General features: G+C 42.4%; 1 protein-coding gene across 3 annotated transcripts in view; it reads left to right on the top strand.

Moving 5' to 3' along the window:
- The first annotated feature begins 280 nt into the window (after positions 1 to 280).
- The window catches only part of CPNE4 (copine 4), a 229561-nt gene continuing 205339 nt past the window's right edge, over positions 281 to 24502 (top strand). For 2 of the 3 annotated variants that reach the window (XM_038127999.1, XM_038128000.1), the window contains exon 1: positions 281 to 511. The gene's annotated coding sequence lies outside the window, so the exon portion shown is untranslated. The remainder of the gene's footprint in view (positions 512 to 24502) is intronic. The other variant, XM_038128001.1, reaches the window with a different exon arrangement.

Below are 24502 nucleotides of genomic sequence, written 5' to 3'. Positions count from 1 at the left end.
CGATGCATTTTCAATTCTGCCGGCATGTGGATGTTACGGCCCGAACTCACCACAACGTTTAACTCACTGGAAACACTGGCTGGACTTACTGGCGGCCCTTCAGCAGCACAAGCAAACCGCATTTCCTGCCCGGGTGTGCTGAAGGGGCTCTGGAGAAGAGCTCGGGGCTCCCCGCAGGGAGGGCACAGAGGTGCGGGGGAGCCCCGGAGCGCGCCCGGCGCCGGCCGGTGCGCGCCGCTCCCCGCAGGGGGCGCTGCCGGGGTTCGGCGCCTCCGGCGCGGCCGGGGCTGGGGCGGCTCCGCGCGGGGGCAGCGCCGGGCGCGTCCCGCCCTCCCGCCTCCTCCCCGCGTCCCCTCCCCTCGGCCGCGCTGGTGGAGCCGCCGGGCTCCCTCGCTCCTCTTCACATGGGGCTTGCCCTGCCGGCGGGACGGCGCTCCTGCTCTCCCGCCGACCGCTGACGGGGACCCGGCGCGGGAGAAGGGGGCTCGTCGCTGCTGCCGCCGGCGGGCAGGTAGGGGCGGGCGGCGCACCTGAGGGGACTCGGGGAGCGGGCGGGCGGCGGCGGGACGGGCGCGCCGGGCTCCATCGCCCCGGCCGGCGGTGCGGGAGCGGAGGTAGCGCACGTGGAGCGGGCGCCTCGCATCCCGCCCGCCTCCCTCCCACCCTCGGGGCCGCCGCTCCGGCAGGGTCTTCCCTGCGCGGTTTCGGGATGCTCGCGGAACCCCCGCCGGTCACTTGCCGGCTCGTCGCGGGGGGATTCTCTTCCCGGCTGCCGCGGGGAGCGGCGCAACTTCAGGGAGGAACCCGGGCGGGGACGCTGGTCTTCCCCGTTCGCCCAAAGGGGATGGTGTTTAATTATCAAAGAGCCGCGGATCTCCCTCTGTCTATTTCATCTTTTGCCTGTCAGGAGAACAGGTCCGTTATTTGCGAAATTATTCTATTTCAGTTCAGGTGCTGTTACTTTTTTTTCTGTACGCTACCAAATACAGTTGGTAGATTAAAACACAGGACGAATTCCTTATGCCGACAAAGTGAGCACTATGGGTTTGCCGAGTTCATATAATCTGATGTTCTTAAAGCTCAAAATAAACCTTTTCATTAAAAAGGAAAAAACCGGAATCAGTTCTCACAGCTTTTGATTGATTAGAGCTCCCTCGTGGAAATCAGCGGGGAGTTTTGCCTGATTAGGAGCTGTAAAATTGTCCTGAGGTTTGTTACACAACTGGCTGTAGTTGTGCAGTACGGGCTCAGTTAGGTAACTTTGCACCTGGATCTTGTTTTCACCGGTCCAGCTGAAGTACTTTCAAGTCCAATTTGTTACATTTCTCTGCTTTAAGCTCTGTCCACTCGACTTGTACAAGGTAGGGGGAGGACTCTTATACCTGCCTTAAAGAAGAGTAGATGTGTTGGGTGAACAGGGATGCTGGTGACATCCTTTGGAGAGACCGCGATTGCAATTTTAAAATGCTCCATGTGTTTTGCTGGCAGCGCCAGGTTAACTGCTTTCATCCTGAACGTGTTTTATTTTGCTTGTGTTGCAGTTGAGCCTCAGATGCTCTATTTAATAACCAGGGACTCAGCTGTAATAGAAGGTGTACAGACATGCATGTAATCATAGTCTCTCCAGCAAAGAGCATGCTTTCTGGTGTGATTATGCAGAAATGTTACAGAAAACAGAGCATTGCTCCCAGAATAGCTTGGAGGTTTCAATTTCCACACATGTGAGCTGACTATTCAGTTACTGCTGTTCTGTTTTTTCTATGCTGCCGAAATACCTGACAGTAAGCAGTTTACAGAATCCAGTCACTTGGTTGTGGAACTTTTCTTCTTGCTGCAACTGCAAGAGTTTATGTGAAATTGATACTTCTTTTTTTTTTTTTTTTTTTTAAGGCAGGAAAAAAGGTAGAATAAAATGGAAACTTTCTTGCCCTTCAAGTAGCAGCTACTTAGGACCAAACTTGGGGAGGGTGGAACAAACAAAACCCAACATTTTTCTTTGGGGTTGTAACTACTTTCAGATGAGAAAAAACTCCTCTGGGATGGCGCTTCTCAAGTTTGTTCTTGGCTCCTTGAAATTTCAGGTGCTGTAGGTCTGATTGATCTAGCCATTCAAATGAGGAAAAGGTATTGTATTGTGGTCTGTGGAGTTCAAATGCATGTTAATGGAAAGCTTCAAATAGCCTTGAAATAGTCTTTAGTGGAGCAGGTGTATTTGCTATGTTTGGGACAATTGCACTTCCATTTAAAAGAATAAGGAGTGTTTCTGAAACAGGGTGTAACTCCGTTAGCTTTGGTGTTCAGTACTGGTGTTCCCAAACTGAGAGCACAATCCAGTATGAATCCTTTGCATGTAAATTCAGTGTCTGCAGAAACATGTGTTGGTATTGCTAACCTCATTGGAGGTTGGATACCTAATATCTTTAAGGATAAGTCAATGGAAAGAGCTCAGGGGTGTGATGAACAGCTTTCCAGAGCTAGGGTGATGGAAAACAAATTGTGTATCACTGAAGTTAAAAGTATTCAAGAAAGCTGTTAATAACATTCAAAAGGAGATCCTTAATATGCATGTGAATAGCATTATCAGTTTGTGGAGCTCAGTAGCCAGCATGCAGCTGAGCTATCATGCTTAACTGTCCATCTCCTAATCTTTGGGCAGAGATTTTTCTAAACCAGGGTGCTTAAATGTACCCCAGTTGGAAGCACTGAAATAAAGTGAATTATGGTGAACTAATTCTGCTCAAGAGATTGACACACTGCTAAGAGGACAGTTTTTCTGTTCAAGTTGAAAATATCCAAAGTCTGGAGCTCTCCATACACGGAGAATCTAATGAGGTGCACATTGTGGCGTTCCATGTCCAGTGCTGGTTTAAAGGAGACTTTTCTATGGCAGCTATCACCTATATATCACAATTGTTGATTTGCTTTCATGAGGTGGCTAAAAAGTGTCATGGATATGAAGAGATTAAGTGCCTTGCTGAGTTTTAAAGAGCAAAACATTGAGGCCAGATTGCAAAAGGTCTAGACTGGCAGTTCGATCTGGCTTGTCTGCCTTGTTTGCTATAGATTGTTTGAGCAGCTCTTTCTAGGTATTGCATTCAATGGTTGGCTGACAACATTCAAAGTCTGAAGTGTTTTTCTATTACATTCCTTTCTGTCTCTTTGCACGCACATGCTATTTGGTAGGCACTGGTAGTTTATCATGCTGTCATAGCTTCCTTTTTCCTGGGTTTATTATTTTGATGGTTTAAAATCCTCTATTAGACTCCATGCAAAAACAACACTCTGTTAATTGGAGTTAATAGGATGGTTAGAATGGTGAAATTTGAATGTGAGATAGCCAGTGGTCAGCATTACGGTTCCTGTGCAACCATTAGTCAGCAGCACTTCGCATAAATATCCAATCTAAAATTTAATATCATCCACTGTAGTGAATCTCATTGGAAAGGTGACTTTAGGTAAGCAGGCAGTTCTGACTGGAGGATGAAGGATACATGCCTACGAAGAGCTATGCCAAGGCTGATGTGATAATGGTAACTTGGGGTTTAAGCATTTGTGACTCAAAAGTCTAAGTCCATTTTTGCTCCTAAAAACTGCAGTGTAAGACTTTAGGGTGCCTAAGTATTTTCAGTCTTTTTGCAAGATGCCTGAGAGCAAAACCTGCAAAGTAGCTTGGTCTGAGGAGTTCTGCTTTTGTCTGCCCTTGGAACTGAAGCATCCTTTGCTGGTGCAGTTGCCAACGATGCTAGTTGTTGGTAGAGGGAGGTTTTTATTCAGTTTATATTCACATTTGAGTTGCTAAAGGACCCTCATGTTGTCTCCCATTAATCAGCCAGCTGTAGTTGCTGTCTTTAAGGAAATGAAGTTGAGTTAATTTGCTCCTGCTTGCCCTTTTGTGCTACAAATGCTACACAGCTGTGAAGTTTCCATCTAGCTTTGACTCAGGACACATTCTTCTTCCGAGTAGTGTGCAGTCCTCAAACAGCCTGGATTCTCAGAGTAAAAGTAAGTCCGAAAGTGGCATTTGTGGCCTAGAAAAAAGCTGCACAGAGATAAGGGGAGCTACATGCATGCTTAAAAACTATCACATGCCCAAGTGTTTTGGTGAATAAGCTGGAATGCTTTGCTGAATCACAGCTCTGAGGGTGCAGAAATACTAAACCTCTAGCATTTGCTGTGGCTGAGTGCAGCGCTTGGAGTGAATTTCAGGGCAGGCGCTTGGATACCATCCGGACAGCAAAAATTAACCAGGACTGGGGCTGTACCTTCTACAGACAGGAATGGAAACGTTACATTGCAAGTCACTTTACTGGGAATTTTTACCAGTACTTTTCCCTTTCTCTCTGATATTTAAATGCTGAGTGAAAACTGATGCAGTAAAAACCCAATTCCCATTGATTTCCTTAAGAAAATGATTATGAGAAGGGTGTGTCTAGGCAAACTGCCTTGGCAGCTCCGCCTGCAGAAACGGTGGGATTTGCCCAATAATGACGTTTCTTTGTCAGTCCCTGATAACTGATTCCGTACGCGGGACCAACGCTAAGTATGGAAGTCCCGGTACCGACCAGGTCTTGGTCCCATTAACCCACCCGCGACCTCCGCGGGCGGCGGTGACGCTGCGGGCGGGGAGCGGAGCCGGGGCTCCGGGCGCTCCCGGCGCTCCCGTCCCTGCGGGCGGGGCGGAGCCGCCGGGGGGCGCCCGAGGACCGGCGGAGCTCGCGGGGATCTCGGCGCATCCCGAGACACCCGGGATGCCGGAGGGTGTGCGGGACGGGACGCGCGTCCCGGGATGCCGGAGGGTGTGCGGGACGGGACGCGCATCCCGAGACACCCGGGATACCGGAGGGTGTGCGGGACGGGACGCGCATCCCGGGATGCCGGAGGGTGTGCGGGACGGGACGCGCATCCCGAGACACCCGGGATGCCGGAGGGTGTGCGGGGCGGGACGCACATCCTGAGACACCCGGGATGCCGGAGAGTGTGCAGGACGGGACGCGCATCCCGGGATGCCGGGGAGTGTGCGGGACGGGACGCGCATCCCGAGACACCCGGGCCGCTCCCCCGGTGAGGGGCATCCTCCCCGCGGGATGCGCATCCCGAGCCACTCGTTCCGCTCCCCTGTTGAGGCACATCCTGCTCCCTCCCGTTCGCAGAGATCGCCTGCTTTGCCTGGGTCATGCTGTGGTGTCCTGCGACAGCAAAGCCCTTTCTTTCATTATGAGCCTCCTTATGGATAAGAGCTGGTGTGACCAGAAGGAGATTCCTCTCCTAACTTAGCTCGCTGCCCTTCTCCCGCCCCATTGTTTTCACTAACCTTCCTACTTTGCCAGCCCAGGCTCTCCAAAGCTGGAAATGAAATGTCTGCCAGCTTCTTTGGTAGCCTGAAGGCAGTGCAAGAAGCACCTCGGGATGGGGCACTAAAAGGATTCTTGGCTAGACGAACCTTTTTATGGCAAAAGCAGTGATTCCTGGCTGTGTGACTTTGATTTCTCATTTCTTGTCAAGATTGTGTGATTGACACTGGGGGAATACCCACAGCATTACTTGCTAGTGACTGCAAAGTGGCTCAGCAAAGCCTGAAGTCAGGGGCTGTTACACAGAGCTGGAGTATTACCGAGTAAGATTCCCTGTAGTTGAACAGGGGGCAAACGGAAAGCAGGTGAGCCCTAAGTAAGAAAAGTTTGTGTAAAAGACTGTGGTGGTGTACTGCTTGGGCAATTAATCCATGATTTTCTAACCTACTGCCTTCTGTTATTTCCTCCTGTGAATTGATCACTAGAAGTTACTTGTCAGTCATCAGGCAGCAAGGCAGACATTCACTGTGGATCTGGAGAGGGCAAGGCACCCTTCTCACAGCTGGAAAAAGCCAATAATTTGGCTGTGGGTTGCGGCTTGGACAGGGGCAGTCCCAGAATTAATTTCTGACTCTTTTTTGACTGTTTACTTGAGAAAGTTTCTCCTTTTGCATTGTCCAGAGCCTTCTGGCAAGATTGTTGTCTTTAGTAATGCTTGCCACTCTGGCTCAGCATAATGTGAAGGATGAGGATTGCTAATGTTTGTTGCCATCTAGAAGAACTCTGCCAAAATCAACTGAGTGTCGTGAAAAATGCAGAACTGGCTTGTTGAATTAAAAATATCTTGTACAATATCTGCAGTAAGGTAATAAGTGTACCATTACGTGAGGACTGTGACTGGCACTTTGAAGTCATTGCCAGTAAAATCCTCAGAAATGTGGACAAATGAATAACCTGCAGCTAACAGTGTGCTAAGTAATGTAGACAGCTGTTTCTTATTTGGTTTTACACTAATTGCTGTTGCTGTTACCATTGCATTTGTGAGCTGATAGAGTTTCACATCATTTGTATACTCCTGGTGCAAATGGTGCCCTGGTGCATCATGTGTTGATAAAAGCAGATGCTTTCACTTGGCTTTCAGTTTATGGTGCAAGTTTTATGGGATCATTAGAGTTCATTGAAAAAGATAGAAAATGACTTGGGGATCTTGCCAGACATTTGGCCAGGCAGGCTCATCTTTGTATAGTGATCAAAGAAAGGAGGAAGAAAAGAAAATTTGTAAAAATCCATGAAATTATTTATTTGGAATGAGTGTGTAGATGAAGGAGAAGAGTGAGGGAAGGGAAAATAGAAAATTGGAGTAGCCTGCCTGTCAGAATGTTTTAAGTAGGGTCCAGTCCTCTGTGCGGGATTGCAGGCAGCTTGTAACTGCTTGGGGATGTTCTTTTTAAACTCACAGAAAGCTTTCACTTTTAAGCTTGCATTAAAGATCTGGGCCGAGGCCCAGCTTCACTTGCATGGAAAAAACTGAAAAAATAATCTGTACTAAAGCTTTAATTTGTGTGTGTGTATGTGTGTGATTTTGGAGATGTATAAAATAACAATGTCAGCTCTCTATGTTGGGGATGACAGTATATGCTGGAGATAGCCACAGTCAAGTTAAGAAAGATCAAGCAGAAACCTTTAAGGCATCCTGTAATTTTTTCTGAATTTAGGGAAAGTCCATTTGGCTCTTCATCTAAGTTAAGTGGTGCCTGACTATCTGTAATTTTAATTTTGCTTCTCTTTGTGACATAAGCAGTCATGCTAACTTTGCTGGAGATTCCAAATAAAAATTTCTGTAAGTTTTGATTTTATATCTTAAAAGATTATGTGCAACTTTTAGGAAAAAAATGACAGTATAAATCCTTCCTTTTCCTATCCATCAAAATCTTGTCTTCTGTAGGAAAAAAAAAATGGGTTAGGACTGCAGACTAGTCAAAAATGAAGAAATCTGTGAACTATGTTAGAAAGTGACTTTCTCTTCACTTGATCAGATACGTTTGTATCTCTCCCTATCAAGGACTGGGAGATGAAGCAGAATAAATGTTCATTATATTCAGGTTGTAACTGAAGTTTGAAATGTCAGAAACAGCTTGTAATTAGAAACAGGAGACTAAAACTTCATCTCTGAACATAGATTTGTAATAAATGGCTAATTTAAAATAAGGTATACACAAAAAGGCATGAAAATACTTAAATATTTTTATGAGATTATCCCTTAATATTGAATTAAATATTGTCTCACTTCTGTAATTATTTTAGGTGCAAACAATGATATGAAAGTGACTGATTACACAAGAAAATCTTTTTTGTGTGAGTTGAATTTTAATAGTCCTATTTATGAATTATGTTCAGCTGTGGACTCAAGGAACAGATACCTGAATAAGCTGATGCAATGCTTCCCCATCAATGCAAAACAGTTTGTAATAAAAACTGCAACATTAAATAAAATAGATTGCAAGGATAAGTTAATTGGAACAGTACTCTTCAGGTGATTAATTCGTAAATGTTTTCCATGGACTAGTAAGGGAAATTTGCACTCAAAGCTAAAATTTCTGGTTCATGGGGACTTGTTATGTATGAACTTTATGATTTCATCAGTGCACTCATAACCATAGAATTTTTTGAACTATTCAGTGAATTTGGTTGGCAGTGTGGATTCTGTTAGGTGGAGCCCCTGTTAACCACCCCTGTGGGGAGAAGTTAACGTATTTAGCTGTAATGTTCCCTTGGCCACTTTGTGAACAAAGAGTGTGTGCACAAAGAGACTATGAAAACAAGATACACATAATTTTAAAACTGTTATTTACTGACTGAGAAGTGTGGTAGGTGACTAGCAACCAGGCAAAGCACTGACATACTACTTCTAAGACACCTGCTTCACAACCTCACAGGACAGCCGAGGTGGGAAGGCACCTCTGGAAGTCATTTGGTCCAATTCCCCTTTTCAATCATGGCCACTTAGAGCCAGTCACCCAGAATTGTGTCTAACTGGTTTCTGAATTTCTCCAGGGAGGGAAACTGTAATCTTCCCTGGACAGCTTGTGCCAGTGCTTGGTCACCCTCACGGTGCAAAAAGTGTTTCCTGATCCTCAGAAAGAACCACTGTGTTTCATGTTGTGCTCATCACATCTGGTCTAGTCACTGTGCATGACTGGAAAGAGGCCAGCTGCATGCTCTGTGTGCCCTCTCTTCAAGTATTTGTACATGTTAGTAGTTTCTCCCCTGAACCTTCAGTTCTCCAGGCTGAACAGTCCTAATTCTTCTTCCTATTATGTGAGGTGCTCCCATCCCTTCATTATCCTTGTGGCCCTTTGCTGGTTTCTCTCCAGTATGTCCATATTGTTCTTTCACTGAGGAACCCACATCTCCAGGTGTGGCCACACTCATCCTGGCACCATTGCTGGGGGTCATTTTTGGTTTTGATTGTTTGTTTGTTGTTTTTTGCTTTTTTTTTTGGGGGGGGGGGGGGGGGAAATTTTTTTTTGTTTAGTTTTGATTTTTTTGTTTTGGTTTTGTTTTTTTTTTTTTTTTTTTTTTTTGAGTCTTTGAACTGATAACAGCCTAGGTTCTTTCAAGGATCTTATGTCTAGCTGCAGATTTACCATTCCTGTCTGTCATGGCTCTAGTCTGAGTATTCTTGCACAGCTTTCTTGCAAGCTGGCAGTTTCCTTAGAAGTTTCATTCAAGGTTATGCAGTTCTGCTGTGTCAAAACTAGGCCTTGAATCACAGATAGCTGAACCCCTAGGAGGAGGATTCACACAAAGCTGAGGTGTGAAATCAGTATGAGCTGTGCTGTGCCAATTCCCTTAAGAGGACACACAGTGAATAGTAGCTGCAAGGTTATTTGAACTACTTTCAAAAGAACTGGATGTTGGCTGGAGAAGCGTTGTAACTTAAGCCTTCTCTGTGCTGGACGTTTACCTGTCAGTGTGTTTTTGCGTGTCTTTCTGACACTAATGTGGTTTGTAATTGGCTCTTTGCCTGATCCTAGACAGAGACGAGTGGTGCTGATGTGGATTGCCTATGGTCAGGAAAACTCTTTTATTTTTGTGTGCCAGGAAAGGTTTATGTTAAATATTGGGAAAAATTTCTTCACTGAAAAGGTTGTCAAGCTCTGGAACAGGCTGCCCAGGGAACTGGTGGCACCACCACTCCTGGAAGTATTTAGAAGATTCACAGGTGTGTCACTTAAGGACATGGTTTAGTGGTGGACTTGGTAGTGTTAGATTAACTGTTGGACTCAATGAACTTAAATGGTTTAGTGGTGGACTTGGTAGTGTTAGATTAACTGTTGGACTCAATGAACTTAAATGTCTTTTTCAACATAAGTTATTCTATAATTCTAAAAAAAAAACCACAAAAACTATCAAAAAGAGGAAATAGAGGAAGATGAAGCTCAAGATGTTGACAGGAGTTGTAAAGGAGCGATGGACTGAGGGTGAGAATCAAGACATGTGCGTGCTATGTTATATGCAGGAAAGGGTGGTGCAGTAAGTAAAATTAGGAAGGAAGTAAAAATGAAGGAAGTTAAAAATAAGAACAAGTTTTATGAAGAGACAAGATGATTCTTTTAGTATTTCCCAAGGGATAGAAGGATCAAACATAACGAGTGTGTTTTAATGAAAAAACAACTATCAAAATTCTCACTTTCTTAAAATGCAAAGCAAAATTTATATTGCATTCACTGGTGCTAGAATTATTCCTATCTTGAATGTCAGGAAAGGAAAAGAGTATCAGGAAAGGAACTGAATGTTTTTGTGTATTTGTAAGTTTACAGACTTGGAACTTCTGTTATCTGCAGTGGAAAATCAGGTCAAACTCTGGGAAAAACTTTCTCATTGGAACAGTAGTGCAACAGAAAAAAATTCTGAAATATTGAGATTTTATTTGCTAGAAGGTTTGAAGAGCAGAGAGTGTCTACTGTGAAGTTTTCAGATACAGTTAATTCAGTTTTGGGGACAAATGGTATTTCAGCCACATCCTTTATGATTTTTGAAATCTTCCAGAAAGTAGGCTTTCAGATTTGTTTGATCCTTTGTACACCAGAGGCGTAGCTTTCATAAGTTGTTAATATCTATGTAGTACATGAAGGAAGCCAACATGTTTCTGACAGAAAATCACACAAGTTAACAAACTATGAAAATAATGAGGTTTGTTTGGGGTAGGTTTTGATGTTGGTTTTTTCCTTGAACTGAGAGTTCTGATAGTGTGCAGCTGGTAATGGTCCTATTTTATAAACTGGCTATTTATTAATGCTTTTTTGATATTTTTGCTGTTGCAATTTAGATATTTGACTGCTTGAAGTGGCTTCTATGACTTGCTAGTCAAGTGCTAGTTTGACACCTTTGAAAAGTGTCACCCACCCCTCTTGCTGCTGGAGATAAGTGGTGTGGGAAGTGAATGACTTCCCACTGCTCTTTATGAAGAGGGACAGACGTTGTGGTAGCTTCCTCAAAGAGATGCCACTTAAAGATTCAGACATGGTGATATCAGCCTTCATCAGGTGTTAGCAAAGTGACTGGCACATCAGTCATCCTCTACTTCCTGCTTTGTTAAGGATTATTTTATGCACTGGAGTGGTGGTGGTTGTATGTGGTGGCGTTTGTGTGATTTGTTGTTTTATTTTGGTTGTGGCTTGGTTGCTTTTTTTATGAAGTGTTTGGTTTGAGAGCAGTTAAATTGAAGAAGTCTTTACAGGATGATTTCTGTTGGTTTTGTTTTTCAAAGCAATCAACCGATTGGATGACAAAACTGTATGCACGCTAAAATTCTCTTTTTCATTAGGATGTGATGCTGAAGAATGACTTTTCTCCATCCATGATCTTTACTTCCTGCTGTAGTAAAACAAGAATTTGCAGGGATTCTTGTATCCAGTTGAAATTTCTTACAGCATTGTTCTTTCCAGGTGTTTCCCTAATTAGGGGTTGAATTTGTCACCTAAGTAAATGGATTTGGTTGATTTGTTTAAAAATAGAATATCAGATACCATTTGTTTTGAAGTTCTCCTAAACCTCTTTTGAAGCAGCATTCTTTAAACTTTTTGGAGTTACCTGCTCAAAGAAGTGTACTTGAAGGCAAGCAGTGACTCTCAGAAGGGTTGACTGGAGGAGATTTAAAAATTAGCTATTCTAATATGCAATGGATAAGGATTTGCTTTGAACCAATGTTTAACTAGTGCTCACAAAAACTAGTTTCACTGTGAAAATGTTTGTTTCCTGCCTTAAATAAATCTTTAATTTCTGCACCTTGATACTTATGATGTTAATGTATTGATTTGCTTTCCTGTCCTATTAAAGTACGCTGGTCCTTCTTTTACTGGAATAAATTTGTTCCTGACAGTTTTCTTTCATAAACACTACCTACATGGCATTAAGAAGGTCTAAACCTGGTTTATACTGTGTAAGTTTAAGATGAAGCATGACTTTTACAAGTGAAGCCAAATAAAGATATTCTGTAGGAATTTAGGATGATAATGTGCATAAAGCAGAGTTTTGCATGACTTGAATTTTACTACCTTCCTTCCTATAAATCCTTTTACTGTGGGCAGTTAGTCTGTAATCATTCTCTAAAGTGAGTACCCAGAGTTAATTTCCTTACTTGCTCTTATGACTTGGTAGTGTTTTATTATGGAAGTAGTTATGTTTAACCACCCAATTAGCCGGTGAATAGTTCTTTCATGCTGTTGCATCCATTTCTCTGTGACCATCCATTGTCTGATATGAATTTTTTTCAAAGACTGCTGTTTTTAACTGTGGCTAGAGGCCAAGTTGGGGTTGAATGAAATAGCAAAGAAAGAATGTTCAGGATTTGATCAATTTGAAATGGTCCATTTCTCCTGCAGTTCAAGACAATTAGGGAAGATGGATGCAGCAAGTGACTTGCAATGTAACTGATCTCCTTAAATTCACTGAAAAAATATGAGCTGCACTCTAGAAATTTTCACAAATTACCAGTGTATAGGTTTCCAGCAGAACACACAAGTTCTGTAGAAGTGGCAGTGACCAGTGGTTACTGAAAGATATGGGAAAACAAAGGAGAAAGAAGCCCTAACATTTTTCATGCAGCTGTTGCCAAGAATCTCTAGTTGAACATAACCTGTTATTGATTGTGGTTTCCTTGGCTTAGTGAGCATATATACATTAGACCACAAATTTGGTTTCTCTAAAGTGGTTTTCATGTGACCTATCCCTGGCTCTATAAGTGAAGAATTTTTGTAGTCTGGATTTTGTGTTGGGTTTTTTGTTTGTTTGTGTTTATTTGTTGCTTATTTGTTTTAAATTGATTATGGATGCTGTAAGCAGATGGAGAGCACCCAGTGGACTTGCAGGTGGAAAATAAAGTAGAAGGTCATGTCACTTGTGTTGAAGTGAAGGAAAAATTAGTATGCAGCTAAAAGCTTATGAATGAGCCAGTGATGGGTGTTAAATGCTCTTATTAGCCATGTGTTAGGAGGAAAACACAGAGGATGACCTCTGTGGAAAAGGTAATGCATTAGCTGTCAGTATAAAATGTCTTGTGAGCCTTGTAAAGAGTGAGGCTGTCACATTTGGTTTGCTTTGTTTGTCACCTGCCATGGAGAGTGGCCAGGATTCCTCTGCAGAAGAAACAGTGCATGAGCAGCCGAAACTTTGGAGCAGAAGAACTGAAAGCTGTTGATAACTTTTTTGGTTGATAAGGATGGAGATGGATGGAGCTGTTGAGCACTTTGCAGGAAGTCTTGCTGGAATTGTCTGTTAATCCCTACTTACCTGTACAGTTAGGCTTACGTAGATGATGAACATCTGAAAGGGCCCCTTGTGACAGCTCCCATGGTGAAATCACTTGTGTTGCCAGGGTGTGATTCATGAGAGCTCATGTCATCCCTTTCCTGTTGAATGATCTCTGTTTCTCTTTAAGTGGTGTGGGTCAATGCTTGGAGCTGTGTGAGGATGCTGGTGTGAGGCTCTGGTGACAAGGAAGGCTGGCCATACCTGTTTTAAACAGTTTGCTAAATCATATTTGGTGCTTGCAAGCATCTGTTTTCAGAGATGCACTCAGACTTTAAACAGAGAAGATTAAATAAACTTTGAGCATGATTTACCAATATAGGTTTCTCCAGCTGTCACTTGGCCCTCTCTCTGAGCTGCGCTAATGACCACCCACATTTTGAGGGAACACAAAGGAAGGCTGTGGGGTCTCAGAACACTGATTTGGTGACTTTTCTTTTCAGAAAGGAGATGATTGGAACATTTCTCTATTGCAAATAAGAAGCAAAGATACTTAAAAATCAAACCAAACGATCTCAAGGAAACAGTTTGAAGCATTAGCCAGCCCCACTCCATGTTTTCACGACAGCTCATGGAGAAGAAACATTAGGCAGAAATGCTAAGAGTGTTTCCTTCATTAATTCTTTCTTGTAGGGTGTGGGGTTTAAGGATTTCATGCATCTGGGATGCTTTGAAAATGGAAAGTGGGATGGGAAACACTACTTTTTAGTAGGTTTTTTCCCTTGGGGTTTGTTATTATGGAATTACAGCATTTGCAGATTTGTGTTTGTGCAGATTCCAGTTTTGTGACTTTACAGGGTTTTTTCCATCATAAAAAATGCTCACAAACCACAAAACAATGCTGAGTTGGGTAGAATATGAAAAAAAAGGCAAACCAAACAAACTGCAGTGACACAGTTTATTATTTTACATTGTTTTGTCATCGTGTTTTCTTGTTAGTGGTGAAAATGATAAAGTTGTGTTCAGTGTCTCAAAATCAAATGTAAACATCTGAAAATGTTCAGATTTTTTTTTTGTGTTCTATTTAAACAAATTATGTATAAAGATTTTCAACTGAGTATTTTTTGTGTTTTATTCAGAGATAAAGAGGACAGGCTTTTAGTACTCATTAAGTATCTAGCTCTTGGTTCTACTCAGCTTTTACTGTTAGGCTTTTCTAAAACAGAATTTAAAGAGTTTATGGTTCTCTTTAACCTTATTGTTAAGATAAAAAAACTTTTAAAAAACCCAAGCTTACTTCTAATTACTTCATATTTGTGTAATGACTCTTTTTTTTTTCTAATTTTAAAATTATTATAGGATCATAAAATAATTTGGAAGGAATGCTAGATATAACCTAGTTCCAGCCTCTCTGTGGGCAGGAGCGTAATCTAGTAGGTCAGATTGCTGAGATCCCCATCCAGCCTGGCCTTGAACACTTACAGGAATGAGGCATCCACAGCTTCTCTGGATAGCTTGTTCCAGCACCTCACCATCCTCACAGCAGAGAATTTCTTCCTAAAATTTGAAAGAGCAGAGATTTAGGTTAAAAATGTGTCCCCCTTGTCCTACCACTATCTACCCATGTAAAAACTTGCTATACTGAAAGGCTGCAATTAGGTCTCCATGGAGCTTTCTTTTACCCAGGGTGAACAACTTGGTTTGTTGAACTTCTTCATGAGGTTCTTCTCATGGGCCCACTACTCAGGCTTATCCAGGTCCTTCTGGATGACACCCCATCCTTTTCTTTCTCTGCATCAACTGCATTGCTCAGCTTGGTGTCGTTTCCAAACTTGCTGAGGGTGCACTCAGTCTTGCTGTTCATGTCATTGATAAAGATGTGGTAGGGCTGAGATCCCAAGACAGAGCCCTGAGGAGCACCCCTTGCCATCAGCCTCCACTTGGCCATGGAGCCATTTACCACAACTCCAGCTGCATCAGTCCGGCCACTTCTTGATCCGAAATAATAGTCCATACTTCAAACTCATGTTTCTCCAGTTTGGAGATGTCATTTAGGACTGTGTCAAAAGCTTTAGAGAAATCCAGGTAGATTGCAATGATTGGCCTTTCCTTGTAGACTGTTGCCATCGCTTCATCATGGAAGGCCATAAGATTGGTCAGGCATGATTTGACCTCAGTAAAGGTGTGCTGGCTGTCTTGGATCACCTCTTGTCTTTTATGTGCCCTAACATTTCTTCAAGGGGATCTGCTCTGTGATCTTCCCAGACACAGAGGTAGGTTCACTGGTAGTTTTCTTTCTTCTCTTTTTAAAAGCAGGAGAAATTTCCCTTTTTCCAGTCACCAGGAACTTTACCTGACTGCTATGACTTTTCAAATATGATGGAGAGAGGCTTGGCAACAACATGATCTCATTCCCCCAGGACTTTGGGATGCATCTCATCAGGCTCTGGGGACTTGTGTCTATTCAGTTCCATCAAGTGGTCCCAAACCTGCTCTTTGCTTACAGTGGGAGGAACATCGCTACCCCAAACCCAACTGTCATGGTTTGGCGCTGGCCCAATGCCAGTGCCCCCATGAAAACCTATTCTCCCTGGTGTCTGCTGTGAGATGCAATCAGAGACAGAGCAAAGCAGGCCTCCACTTGTAAACAAGAAAAAAAACTTTATTATCTTACAACTATAGTAAAATAAACACACAGAGCAAAATGGAAACCTTTCAAACATTTCTCCTCCCCCCACTCAATTTCCCACATCATAAAACAAAACCTTAGATTTTTACCAGTCCATCACCCTTCAATAATCAACTCAGTCCATCTCCACCCTTCCGACAATCACCTCTCATTTCATCAAGGAGAGAAGAGTCCCCCTTGTGCCACAGGTTTCCCCTGGAAACACAGCCGAGTTCAGTTGTGTTTCCCCGTCACTCAGCAACCACCTTCGTGATTTCTTCCTTCCATGTTCAGTGCTCTCACCACTGCACATGGACCAGAGCTGCTTTTAGGGTTTCCCTTTTCAAGGATGCTTCGCCCAGTTCCAGGAGAAAACGACAGTCTCTCACCTTTTCGGGACACTAGTCCCCCCCAATATTTCACCCCCTGGGGCCGAGGGGTCTCGAGAGCACCATCACCTCATCGCCTGTCGTCTCCGCTCACATCGCTTCTTTGGCACCAAGCCATCGCCTCCCCCTAAAATGCAGTCTCTGTATTACAGGAAAGGTTCTATCCATGGCTATACAAGAAAAGTCCAGCCAAAAGCCACTCCATCATCTCCTCCCACCTAAAATTTTTCTCAACTTCTCTCAGTCGTTCTTCAACCTTCACAGCTTTCATCACACTTGCGTATTTCCTCTTACTTTATTTCCGTCTCTCTCCTCCTTCAACTCCCGGAGGATCAGCATTTGCAAGGTTTCCATCATCCCACAGAAGGGTTAAAATCACAGTCTCTACTCATCCCGAACTCCCACGCTGGCTCCGCTGGGCACTCTTCCCACTGCCCTCCCTTCTCCTTCTCGGCCAGGCCAGTGCTATCGAATTTCAAGGTAGCACTGGCACCTCTCTCTCTCTCCCTCTCCCTCTTGAGAAAGGGGGGCTGCCCGATGCCTCTCCGAGTTCTTCCACCCTTCCATCTCTGTGGGGAACTCACTCTTATCCAAGCCATCGCCTCCCGTTTCTGCCCAAGGCTCCGGCCTACCTCCCTCGGCCTCGTGGCTTCTCCTCCCCCGCCCAGCCCGCAGCTGGGCAGGGGAGGTCTGACCTCTCCATCCACCGGAACCAAGAGAGAGTGTTCTCCTGGGAGTTCCTCACTTTTAACCCCTGTGTTCTCAGAGGCGTATCCATATCCTCAATGGCCAAACCAGGTGCCAATATTCACATCTGAGCACCTATTGGTTTGACCACCACCACCTCCCAAAAACTCACTTCCTCTCAAACCACGACACCAACCTAGAGGTTCAGGGACTAAGAGATATGAGAAGCCTGAATTATACTCCTAAACCATTGACCTGAATTGAAGCAGATGTGCTTTCTAGCTTTCATTTGTCAGTAAACATTTGTCTTTGCTATCAGGGTCAGGTGAATAAAGTATTTGATTTTTAACTGGCCACTGAACCAAGTAACCATAAATGCTTGCTTGCTTTGATCTGATACAAATCTTCATCTAACTTGTTAGTTATTTTGAAAGAACAATGAAATTTTTTTTTGTAAGATTTGGGAGGGTCAAATTAAATATTCCTTTCCTGAAAAAAAAGGAAAAATTTCTGAAGTAGCTTTCATGGCAGCAGAACACTTAGGTGGCCTTAAAAGTCAACAGCAAGGATTGCTGGTTCTTAAGTGCATGGGACAGTGGTTAGAGGACTTTCTGTGGGTAAATTGAAACTTTCCTTTTTCTGTAAAATGTTTGTACTTGAAGCTGGGCCAGAGGACAAGAGAACTGCCTGGATTCTCTGCTCAGCTGGCTGCAGCAGGGAGAGGAGGTGCAGTGCCGCTGCTGCAGCCTGGTTTCATGTGGAGTTGGAGTACATCACTGGCAGGGGCGCATTGACTGAGGCAGCATCAGTTAACTGCATTAATAGCACTACTGTTAGGAACAGAATTGTTACTCAATTTTTAGTTGAAGAGATTTAGCAAAATGAGTGGAAGTGATGAATAACTTGATGTGTCAGAGGGACTGAAACTCTGGGTTGTACGGTTGTTTATCTGAATAAACATTTTTGGTAGCTCTTATCCCGTCCTATTCAACTTATTTGGGAACCTCTTGCTATTGCGCAGGGTATTGCCAGCTGTCAAGGGTAGTGGTGAGTCTCAGCTTCTTTTGCTCTTGTTCCTGTAGGGTGTTCTGGGAAAGCAAGGCTCAAGTATGAGGTACATCTGGGCAGCAATGCCAGGTGACACATCTGCCTGTCATGGTCTTGCATACCTGAGGTGTGTATTTGGGAGCTGGTTTTAACCCCCTGGGAAGGAAGAGCCAATATGAAAGGTTGAAAGAGGAAGAAAAGGAAGAGAAGATTAAAAAGAAAAACTGCCCTTGAAGTCACACTTTGAACCAGGCCCTGAATTCCTAGAACCATAGCCTAAGTGTGGCTCCTCTGTGCTGTGGTGAATGACTCACAAACATTGCTGCTGTGCCTTTTCAAATCTGTGTGAAGAAGGGAAGTAATGCTGCTCCAGTTCTGCTGACTGGGAACTGAGGGGCAGCAGGGTTATGGGATTTGTCTGTAAGCATACAAGAGACCTGTGGCAGTGAGGCACCAGAAGAGGGATGTCTGGACTTCCAGTCCAGCACACATGCTGACACAAAATACTAAAAAGGCGTTTTTCAGTATTTTGTGTATATTGGACAAAAAGAACAAAAAGCATGATCTCAAAGTTTTGATTAATTTCTATTCAAACAAATTAAGTGACAGGCAGAAATAGTTGTTTGTGATATATCAGTAGTGCAGGTATTCTTTTAGCCCATGCAGAGGCCCTTGTGGAACAGTTACTGTTTATGGGGAGATTTAGAGCTATTTCTCTTCCATGAGCTATTTACTACTTCAACTGAACTAACATCTATTAAACATTCATTCTAAGTACAATACCCTCAAGAGTCAATTTAGGTAAACTGCAATACCTCTTTCTAGGCTAAAAATTGCTCTGTATAATGCATGTAGAAAAAAACCCATAAAATTATTTTTCCTGCTCCTCTCAGTCTTTATTATATTTTGAGATTTTTTTATGAGGTAATAGGGAAGGAGGGAAGAAAGCTCCTTTGTCAGCGGCATAAAGGGACAGTCAAATCTTTTATGTGTAAGGGGTTTTTGGAATGATGTCTTCAATTTTCTTCTCTTTTGAGTTTTGTTTGTTATTATGATTGCAAACTTTCACACTTCCATTGTCATAAACAATAGTCTTTAGAACTTTGGCATTTTCCATCCTGGCAGCCAAATGGATGAGTAGAACAATACTGAAGACAGTGACTTTGATGATGTTGCAATACACAGCCTGTGTGGTATTTACTTCAAATACTGTATAGTATTTTAAAAACATTGTCCCTGCAGCAGTGGATGATGTCTGAGAATTGAGATTTGGTATTCCTCTGTAGTGCCCTAGCAATTTTTTTTTATGAGGGTGTTTTAAAGAGACAAAACCAAAAATATAATTTTGGGACTTTGTGCAAGGATTCTTTGTTCTTTTTGCTGCGACAGTTGTCCATTAAAGCTAATATTTACCTGTACTTCAGTGAGTCCCTCCCACCCTCCTAATCAGCTCTTGCCAAGCACAGGAAGGGGGTTCGAGTAACCAATACCAGGATCTAAACTTTGGGTCAGGGAGGGCTCACAACTTAATGTGAGTCAGGTGAGCCAAACTAAGTCTCCTTGCTTATGCTCTGAACTTCTAACTTGGCTGACTAAACTAACTCCAACTAAAAGTCATTGGCTGCAAAAATATTATTCGTTTTTTGCACTGTTTGAAGTTGATGTGATCTGCAGGTATCTTCCAGCACCATGTTTCTGTACAGCAGATCTGATGTGTTGGATTATTCTAGTCTGCTTCAGTCTATATCTGCTAGACTAAATTAACCTGCTTTGCATGGGGAAGTGGGTTTGAGTTAGCTCACTGGCTTTGCTGGAAGGAGATTAGGGAGTGCTTTTTATCATCAGAGCCATGGGGAAGGGACAATGACAGGTAGCACAGCTACCTACAGAAGGTATCTTGGTAGAGCCTGTAATTTTTTTGCCAGTTCATGTATCTTGCATCCATACAGGCTGAAGAGGTCAAAATGTATAAAAGCTCAAGTTGGTCCAAACTCTGCTAGCAAGCCTGGTTTGACTTATGCTTGTTATGACTATGGTAAAGGAATTTTTAAATTTGGTACCTCAGCAAAGTCTTTTCATCGTAGACAAAGGCACAGCGTTGATTGCTCCACCTCATCTAGCTTTTATTATTTTAGAAAGGTCTGCTTAATAAGAATCTCCCCTTATCAAGTAATGCAGCATTAGCTTGCTATTCTGGGTCCAGCTGAACAAGTTTAAAGCCGTATTCAAGTGTGCAAATCTATGTAAGAGATTTATCTCTGTAAAAAACATCCTACAGGCCCAGCCAAGCCAGTTTGGGACCATGGTTTGAGAAACTGCTAATTGCTGGTGGGTTTCTGTGTAGTATACTGTCCGTGCTGAATTCTGGCAGTCAAACTGCAGTTTGCAGTTCAAAATGAAAATTTTATTTTGTTACCTGTTGTTTTCTCACATGACGCTTTTGTCATCTTTCTTTATAAAATACTCAAATTGAACTCTAGGAGCCCTATTTTCCCAGCTTAAAGTAATTTTTTATCTCCAATGGGAATCAGTGGCACAGCATTTAATGCCACATAGGAGTATAGCTGTAAAAGGTTTTTCTTTTTATTTTTTCCCTCTTCATCCTCCCCCTTATAAAGTATAAATCAATACTTTACTACATGGTAAAGCAGCAGCTATTTGAAATGTTTATTTCAAATAATTTCATACAATTCCTAGTTGTTTCATACTTTTATTTTTCTATATATGAAATATATTATAAAAAAGATTAAATTAGAGCAAGAAGTGAGAATGATAAGTTAATGGAACAGGATTTGAGAAACTCAAATTTAGTCTGCCCAACAGAGCTTCATCTAATCACCCTATCCTATTGGTGGTTTCTGTTTGAGGCTTTTTTTGTTGTTGTCATGTTTTTTTAATCGCCCTGATGATTAAAACCCGTGGTGAGGGATAAAACACATCCTTTAAGTGACATGTTGGAAAGATGGTTCTTAATTTTGGATCTTCCATTTTGGAGACCATATATAAGTTTACCACTTGACATCTCAATCAAGGGGTATTTCCCACCCAGTATTGTATGACAGCAATAACTTTAGCCACAGTGAGCTGTTATCCAGTCAGTTTTCAGTATGTGTCTATGAAAGGGTGTGAACACGAGTGGAGTCTCAGAGACCTTATAGTGTATTGCAGTCTTTTGTGTGCATTATATTCATGGATTTTTTTTTTTATCCTAGTGTCCTGGGGGGACATACATTCTATATATAATTTAGGAGTTTCAGGATTAATTTTTCCATTCTTCACAGTACCAAACAAGATGTTCCCCTTCAGAAGGGTGCACAGACTCTGTATTGCAGAGTCTATTGGGCTGGGAGTGCTGTCTTATATAGTGCCACAAATAAACTTCCCAGGATGACTTTTGTGCAGCACTCTGCCCCATTCTACAGAGTAATGCAGAGCTGTAAAATCAGCCATATAAGTCAAATCCCTGAGAGGTGCATTACTTTAATACTTCAATTTGCCATGAAAAATTCCCAATGCATATTTCCAGACCTAGTAATTCCTTTAAAAATTGGTTTCTCATTATCTACTTAGCTAAATAGCAATTTTACCCTTTTCTGAATATAGATCATTAAATTAGAATAGGTTTAACATTTACCTCTTCCTGCATCCAAATTCCTTGAGGCTTAGGAGACCAGACCATGCCTGATGGAACAGAGCAATTCAGTAACTTGATTAAAAGGACTGGCTGCTCAACAAATAGGCCCTGCAAAGGTCCTGTGTTGAGGCTTTCATGCACCAGCCTTTTAATTTCAGAATGACATTCAATAAGGGCAATAAATTAACTAATCAAAAGGACTTGCATGAGCGAGTTAGAGGTGCCTGAACTTGAACTGCGAAAGCAAGCACATAGATTGAATAGCAAGGATAATGTTCTTGTTTGCCTTTAAAAGGACTGTGTGTGCTGGGATGCCCATCTATGAGCACTTCAGAGGTACACTGGCATCTCTTGTGGAGGGAAACAGGGTCAAAACCAGGACTTTCTTGGAACTTCCTTCTGCTCTACCATTTTCAAGTATTCACACCAGTATTTTCAGACCCCCATTTTCACATCGCCCACTTCACATTTCCAGTTTCTGTTCAAGATGCCCTGATAAAAAAAACTGCAAAGTAGTCACTGCATTACCAGAGCCAAAAAAAAAGATCAATTCAAGCAAGGACCACATTGCCAATCATGTCACTGTGGGAATTAGAAGCAATTCTCCCCATTGTTGTTCTAGAGGCAGTGCGATTCCATAGTATTAGGAACAGTGCATTAGTAACAACATTTACTGGACTAGTCACATAATATTCCATTATCATTATCTAAATATGCCTTAAATGAGAAGAGATGTGATACCAGCACTTGAGGCATTCAGAGAGTGCTATTCAAATACTGAACAGAGCTCAGGAAGGGGTTTTGGACATGCAGTGGGCATTTATGTTCCATGCTGACAGAGTCATCAAGGGGTAACCACTGATCTTTTTGCACCCACCTCTACAGCTGAACGCGGACCTGCTGGACCATAGGTCAAAGCAAAAACCAGGGATGAAGGCAGACTGAAATAATTGTGAGGAAACATGGACATTTTTCAGACTTGAAGGAGTAATTTCTGCCATTTATTTAGTTGGTTTGGGTTTTTAAAAAATAAATAGCAAAGCCCTACACTTCATGAGTTACCGTGTTTCACTGCAGGATTGCTGAACCGCAGTTCTTTACGTGCCCCGCATTGCAGCACCTCCCTGTGTGCCACTGGCTGTCCCACATACCCCCAGTGAAAAGCCCTGGGGGCAGCTGTGTGCCCAGCTCTGCCTGCTGACAGCCAACACACGTGCTCCCTGCTGCAGCCTCTTGCACAAATGCACGGGGAGCTCCTGGCACCAGCAAATTCCCTCCAGTGCACAACACTGATGAGCCTTCATGTAAGCATCAGTGACCTGAAGCAGAGCTCTGCCTTGTCATTAAAAATTCATCTTGCATGTATTCTGTCTTTTAGAATTAGACCTTTTAACAGCTCTCCCATCTCCATTTCTGATTCATGAACAGCATCTGACGGGTCTAGGATACTCACCAAAACTGGCAAACCATAATCTCAAAAATTAAAAACAGCCCTTCCTAAAACTGCTTTTTCTTTTTAAAACACCCACCAGTCATAATGTTAATTCAGCTACTACAGTTTGCATACTGTTTGTATTTTACTTATGTCCATTAATGTAAAGGAGAATTAAATAATGTACGGGGCGGCTGGGAAAAACATTCTTTGGACTCCATGCTCTTTTAAAGAGCCTTTTCTTACAGATGACATATTCAGGTCAGGAAAAGTCTAAAATGGGACACTACTGCCACAGATAACCCTGTGAACAAGTAGTTGGTGCCCTTCCCCACCCTCACCACAACACACCCTCAAGAAGACCTGATTTAAACACATTTGTTTTCACAATGCTTTGGAAACCTTTGACAGAGATTTCTTTTGCACTTCTATCTTTCCCATAGCCTGTGTGGCATGGACCTGTAAACAAAATGCTGGCTCTCAGGTAGGCACACTTGACTTTCTGTAACCAGCAAAACAAAAGGAGAAGCTGCAGAAACCCCTCTGAAGTAAAGCATCCAGAAAACAAGGAGGAAAGAGATACATACATACATTTACATGTATCCAAAAATCTCTTTCCTCTTTACAAACTAGTAGTCTATAGGAGAGGTCTGTTTTCCCATCATCTTATCCAATTTTCTCTAGACACAGTAACTAGAAATACAGGCTCTCGGATCTGTTTCTATGGCTGCCAGAGATGAGAAAATTAATCATTGTAGAAGTCTTTTTCTAGTTTCTTATATATCCTTGTTACATCAGATCTTAGTCTAATACCTAAGCAGTGCCATGTACCAAGCTTCTCATTCAGCTGCTTCATTTTCTCCCAAGAGCTGCGAAACTCTGATTTAGCCTGTGAAAAACTAGGCGATGCGTTAATTACACCAAAATCCAGATATTATTCAACAAGGGGAGTGCAGTATAACAAATGTAACACTCAACATGCAATTACTATCCTCCCCTGTAAAAGAAAGCCACTTGAAGTGCTGATCCAGCACCCAGCTCTTGCCTTAAGGACAGAATAGGGCCCTGTGTACAAGAAGTTTGTTACTCTGCATCAGAATCTCTGACATTTAGAAGTGAGCCATTGAGTCAAAGGACAAACTTTTAAAAAGACAGAAATTATGATACAATTTAAAATGACAATGAAGTCATTGCGTCCATAGTAAGTACATCTAAAGGTTACATATTCTCCCTATTGAAGCAAACACAGTAAGGCTTGGGTTTACTGGGTATGCTTAGCTGTTCATAATAGTTTTATAACATTAGTTCAATATTTTCCTTTTTTGATATACTATGAAGTTGAGATGTTTTGCCAAGAGATCTTCTACTTAAAAACTTAGAGACTCTTTATAACATATTTCGTGTATAGAAAAATGAAATTATGAAACAATTAGGAATTTTAAGAAATTATTTAAATAAGCATTCTGAATTGCTGCCACTTTACAATCTGCTTGCAGTATTTCTTGAGGAGGAAGAAAAAGAACAGAAAAAAAAAAGTAATGAAAAACCTTTTACAGCTACACTCCTATATGGCTTTACATGCTGTGTCACTATTCCTGTTGA

This window comes from Motacilla alba, chromosome 2 (genome assembly GCF_015832195.1).
Source record: "Motacilla alba alba isolate MOTALB_02 chromosome 2, Motacilla_alba_V1.0_pri, whole genome shotgun sequence".
NCBI classification, from domain to species: domain Eukaryota; kingdom Metazoa; phylum Chordata; class Aves; order Passeriformes; family Motacillidae; genus Motacilla; species Motacilla alba.
The sequence above is the reverse complement of the archived record's forward strand: the minus strand, read 5'-3'. Positions and strand labels throughout refer to the sequence as shown.